The sequence below is a fragment of the Zonotrichia leucophrys genome, unplaced genomic scaffold (assembly GCF_028769735.1).
Source record: "Zonotrichia leucophrys gambelii isolate GWCS_2022_RI unplaced genomic scaffold, RI_Zleu_2.0 Scaffold_42_433520, whole genome shotgun sequence".
NCBI classification, from domain to species: Eukaryota; Metazoa; Chordata; class Aves; order Passeriformes; family Passerellidae; genus Zonotrichia; species Zonotrichia leucophrys.
Window position 1 is genome coordinate 405,136 of NW_026992247.1, and position 6,005 is coordinate 411,140.

Sequence of the window (6,005 nt, forward strand, 5' to 3'; positions counted from 1 at the left end):
GATGGACTGTTGGTTTGACCAGTGTCATTGGAGAGGTGGCATTGTCACCCTCCAATCCGCTGTCACTTTTGGAAAACTATAAATGTTGGAGTCAGAAAATAAACTTCCCTTTTTTCTTCACCTTGAGAACAGCGGTGTGAGCTTGTGTTCTTTCGTGTCCTATAGTGACATCTGGTGACGCCGAAGTATACTGCAGCCTAGGCTGAGACACAGAGTTCGGATTACCAGTGAGGTTGTATTGTCCCTCTCTTTTTGGTGCTTTGCCTGCTGTTCTTGTGGTGATGGAAACCTCTGCGGGTTTCGAGGAGGATTCCTTGATTTTGGACCTCCAGAGGGGGGTCCTGGAGTGGAAACAGGTTTCTGTTTCCTGGAGTGATTTTGAGAGATTGTTTCTGTGGGCCCGGGAGCGAGGGTTCTTTTCGGTCCCTGAGAAGGCGTTCTCCAGGGAGGAGTGGTCTCTCGTGGGGGTCCGCCTCATGGAGGCCCTCTTTGATGATTGCACTGTAGACATGGAATCGCTGCTGGTGCAGTGGAAAATATGTGAGGAGCTTTGGCAGGGGTCTGTTTCTTGTACCCCTCGGAGTTCCCAGGGGAGCCCTTCTGTCTTGGACATGGACGAGGGGGAGTTTGACTTTCTGTGCGATGTGGAGTCCTCCCTCCCGCCCCAAGACGGTGTGGTGGGGGGTGGCGATTGTTCCCCTGGGGTGGATTGGGCTCCTGGCCAACTGGTCCCGGGCCGCGGGGCGGGGGACGTGTTGCCCTCTCTTTGTGCTTTCCCAGCCTTTGAGGGTCAGCCTCCGCCTCGGCTTGAGTCTGATTCGGTGACGACTCTTTGTCCGAATTGCGGTGTTTCCACGACGTTCCCCTTGAGCGCGGCGGGGGCAGGTTCGCCCGCCTCCGAGTCGGGGTCCTCAGCGGGGGGGGGGGCACTTTGCCCGTCTCTGGGCGTGCGCAGCCTGCTGGGCATGCGCAGTCGGTGGAAGCAGCCGGGGGCGGGGCGTCGGTCGGTATTCTGTCCAGCCCCGCTCCGGTGGGCGGGCAGCCCGCCCCTCTCTGCTCGGTGGGGGCGGTGCCCGCTGTGGAGTCTTGCAGCTCAGGATGGATGCTCATAGGGGGTATGCCCAGCTCACTTGTGCCGCCCCGCAGTGACGCGGCTCTCTCGGTGCCCCTCCCCTCCCCCGTGTCGGGGGCCGGGGCCCCTGCACCGGTCTCGTCCCAGCCCGCACCAGATTTGCGGGCTGTGCAGGCACCTGTGCCTGCCGAGGCGCCCCCTGCCGGGGCTGCGGCGCAACAGGCCGCTGAGGTATTTACCTTTAGCGCGGCTACTGACACGGCTGGGGGGAGGCCGGTGGGTGCCCGGGGCCATGGCGCTTCCTTGCCAATTTTGTGGACGCTTCCCTGGTGCCAGGTGACCGTGCGTCCAAGGAACCCTGAGCGTTTCTGGCAGGAAGCCAAAACCAAGACCGACGAGATGACTGAGCCTGTCTCCTCGCGGCATCTGGAGGGTTGTGGAGTGGACTGCTCTGGCTCTGCCGGTGCTGCAGGAGGCGCAGGGACGAGTGGTGTTGACCTGGCTCCCAGTCAATCATCCCCTCTTGTCCCTGTGGGGCCCAAGGACGGGGATACAGCAGGTGCGGTGGCTCTGTAAGGGGGTTCCCAGGCTTTCCCTTTGCTCAGGGGTGTTGCTCATAACACCCACGAACCCCATTCATATAAGCTGGAGAGGGAGGTTCGTGAAGCAGTTGTTCAGCATGGTTTGGGGGCTGCTGAGGTTATGCAGACTCCGGAGGATTGCTGCGGACGTGCTGACACCTCACGATCTTCGTCGTGTGGCGCGCTCTCTTTTTGACCCTGTGCAGTTTGATGTTTTTGAGATCAAGTGGGCTCGTTTGGCGGCCCACGCGGTGGTGCAGAATGCTGCGCTGGCGCCTCAGGACCCCCAGGCATGGGGTTGTCGCTGACATCCTGTTGGGAACAGGGCTTTATGAAAATGTTCAGGGGCAGATTGGATTTGATCCCCTTGTGTTTGACCAGTGCCACACGCTGGGCATGGCAGCGATTGTTCAGACCCTGGAAATGGTTGCTCCGAAACAGCCGTTTTTGACCATTGTCCAGGGGGATGATGAGCCTTTCATGGCATTTGCGGCAAGGCTGATTGCGTCTGTGGAGAGGCAGGTGGCTGATCCTCTGTCAAGGACGGTTACGATTGCAAACCTTGTGAGATGTAATTGCAATGCTGCTTGTAGGAGGGTCATAGTGGCTCTGCCTGGTTTTCCTACTGTCTCCCAGATGGCGGAGGCCTGCGTGGACATTGTTCCCCGGGGTCGGAAGTTGGCTGCCATGGCTGCTGCTGTGCAGCCAGTTTGGGCGGCACCGCAGGGCAGGCAGCCACAGCAGGGGACTGCGCAGGCTGGCAAGAAGCAGGGGAAGAAGGCGCAGAAGGTCAAATCCCCCATGTTCTTGTGTGGTCAGTGTGGTAGGCCGAATCACATGTCCAATGTTTGCAAGGCGACTGTTCATGCTAATGGTCAGGCTTTACCAGGCTCGGGAAACGTGAAGTGAAGCGTGCAGGAGGGACGCGCCCAGACACAAGCTTCTCTCCAGACCCAGGAGCCAATGGAGGTCTCCTTTGCCGCCTTGCAGCCAGCACCCGTGGATCAGCAGGTGTGGATGTCTGCACTGCAGCAACAGTTGTCTTAGAATCTTGTGAAATACACCAGGTTCCCCTGGATGCCTTTGGTCCCTTGGGTGGGGGCATGAGTGCTCTCCTTATGGGGAGGTCTAGTGCCACCCTTCAGGGCATCATTGTGCCCCTCTGGCTCATTGATGCAGATTTCACAGGGCAGATTTGTGCCATGGTGTCCACACCCACCACCCCCGTCACAATCCCGAAAGGGACGCGATTTGCTCAACTTGTGCCTTTTAAGTCCTCTGTTTGCAGGACAGCTGACCAGTCGCGTGGAGCTGGTGGCTTTGGATCCACTGGGCCGCCTCAAGTTCACTGGACTGCTGTCCTGACCAAGGACTGTCCCGAGATGCTGTGTACCCTGTCTGTTCCTGGTGGGACGCCATTGGAAATCCACCACTGCCGGCTTCTAGACAGCGGTGCTGACATCACGGTTCTCTCCCTTGCCTCCTGGCTCCCAGAGTGGCCCTTGGATCCGGTGGGGACATCTGTCATGGGCCTGGGAGGGACGGCACAATGCTACGTGAGCCAGTGGCCTGTGCTGGTTGCGAACCCGGAGGGACAGACGGCCTGGGTTAGGCCTCATGTTACTTCTACTCCTGCCAACCTCTGGGGGAGGGATGTTCTGTCTGTCTGGGGGGTGCGCATTGGGACGGATTTTTGATGGGGGCCACTGCAGTGAAGGACGCAGAGTGTCCTACGCCTCCTATACGGTGGCTGGTGGACAAACCTGTCTGGGAGAAGCAGTGGCCCCTCCCTAAAGATAAATTGGTTGCCCTTCGGAATCTGGTGGAGGGACAGTTGGACCAGGGTCATCTGGAGCCTTCTACCAGTCCCCGGAACACTCCTTTCTTCTGCATCAAAAAGAAATCTGGGAAATGGAGGTTGTTGCAAGACCTCCGAAAGGTTAATGCCGTGATTGAAAGCGTGGGAATGAAGCCCCAAACTGCCTTTCCAATCAGCATTTTGCTACTGCACAGGAACATAATTTTGTTTTCAGTGGTACTTATAGGGCATTATTGATCAAAATGCTTAGGCAGAGCCACAAACTGAAAATCAACCCTAAACAGTCCTATCCCATTCCACGGTTAGCTACTCACGCGACCCCTAACGCTGGAGCCATATCCCATATCACCGGCGGGTGGTCTCACGGGGGTTCGCCCCATCCACATTCAGGAATTGCTGATGATGCTGTGCGCCAGGTTACTCATTAATCCAAAAGCAATCCTGGTGGATTCTTCTGTTTGAAGTTTGGTAAGCAGGGCAAACAGGAAAGAGAGATAGGGATAGGGGAATTGACGAGCTAAGCATGTTCAGAGCCAACAATGTCAAACTGACCCTAAGAGCCTTGCCAAGCCATGGGGACCAAGCCAAGTACACCGGGAATTGACCATATTAGGATAGGAGTTCAAAGGTTTAAAGAGGAAGACTCATCAAGAGACCCCTGCCAGTGATGAAGGCAACCGGAACGCCCACCAAAAATGATCCTCAAAAGGGATGTCTCCGCCCACGCTCCGCCTACACCACGTCTCTTATGCATACGCATGCAAAGACATGATTATGTATGTGATATGATGCAACCCTGCACCCAAAACTGTATAAAAAGCCTGCTTCTGTTATGAGATATTCAGAAATCCCTTTTGTGATTTCTCCGACGCGTCGTAATAAAATACCTCCTGTCTATGCTGACTTAAACTGAGTCTCTTAGGCAGTTATTCTCGCCTTTTGGGGCAAAATTCGGCATCAGGAACATTGCAGGTGGGCATGCCATCCCCTACCATGCTTCCCGCAGACTGGCGGTCCTCATTGTGGATCTGAAGGATTGTTTCTTTATGATTCCTTTGCATTCCGATGAGAGACGCAAATTTGCCTTCTCAGTGCTAGCGATTAACGAGGCTGAGCCCACACAGAGATATCAATGGAGGATGTTGCCTCAGGGCATGCGCAATTCTCCTGCCATATGCCAGTGGTATGTGGCCCGTGCCTTGTATGGAGTTCGCAAGCAGTTTCCTGATGCACGTCTGTATCATTATATGGACGACATTTTGGTGGCCGTATCCACCCAGGATGAGCTGCTGAGGATTCAGCCTCGGCTGCTCAATGCTTTGCATGCTCATGGACTGCAGGTGGCTCCAGAAAAGGTTCAACAACAACCACCTTGGAAGTACTTGAGGGTCAAAATTCTGGAACGGACGATCCATCACCAGGAGGTGCAATTTGTGCATTCTGTGAAGACACTGAATGATGCTCAGAAATTGGTAGGTGTCATCACTTGGTTATGTCCGTACTTGGGACTAACCGACGCACAGCTGTCTCCTCTGTATAATTTTTTGAAAGGAGACTCTGATCTAAAGTCACCTCACACGCTGACCGCTGAGGCGCATAAGGCATTGGAGGTGGTTCAGCAAGCTGTTTTGGCTTGCCAAGTTTATTGCATTGATCCCTCCGTTGATGTCACTGTGTTCATCACTGGCCAATGGAGTGACAAATGGTCTGATTCCTTGCACGTTTTGGAATAGATTTTCCTGCCCCATCAGCCACAGAAGATGGCAACTGCATTATTTGAGCTGATTGCTCGCTTGATAATCAAATGCCGGCAACGGTGTTTGCAGTTGATGGGTGCAGATCCTGTGAAGATCATACTCCCAGTGCAACGGGAGGATTTTGACTGGACCTTTGCAAACAGTGTGTCCCTGCAGAGTGCTCTGGAAAATTTTTCAGAGCAGATCATTTATCATCTGCCCAGTCATAGGCTACTGCATATGGCGAAATTCACACAAATCTCTTTGCGGCCCAAAAAAAGCCAGGCACCCGTGCAAGGACCCACTGTCTTCACTGATGGTTCAGGGAAAACAGGAAAGGCCATTGTTACTTGGAGGGACGGATCTGAGGGGCAGGTTCTGGAAGGCCATGAGGATGGGTCAGCCCAATTGGTTGAACTGAGGGCTGCTGTCATGGCATTTGAGAAATTTTCCCAGGAACCTTTCAACTTGGTCACGGATTCTGCCTATGTGGCTGATATCGCACAGTGGTTGGGTCATTGGATTTTGAAGGAGGTCAGTAATCCTGCCTTTTTTCATTTACTGAAGACCTTGTGATGTGCCATTCAGGCCCGGGTTCATCCATTCTGTGTTCTGTATGTAAGGAGTCACACCAATTTGCCGGGCTTTATAGTGGAAGGTAACACGAGGGCTGACAAGTTGGCTAACCCAGCGTGGGTAGCACCTCAGCCTGATACACTCACGCAGGCCGAGGCATCGCATGGGTTTTTCCACCAGAACGCACATACCCTGCAGAAGCAGTTTCAGCTGACGCCAAC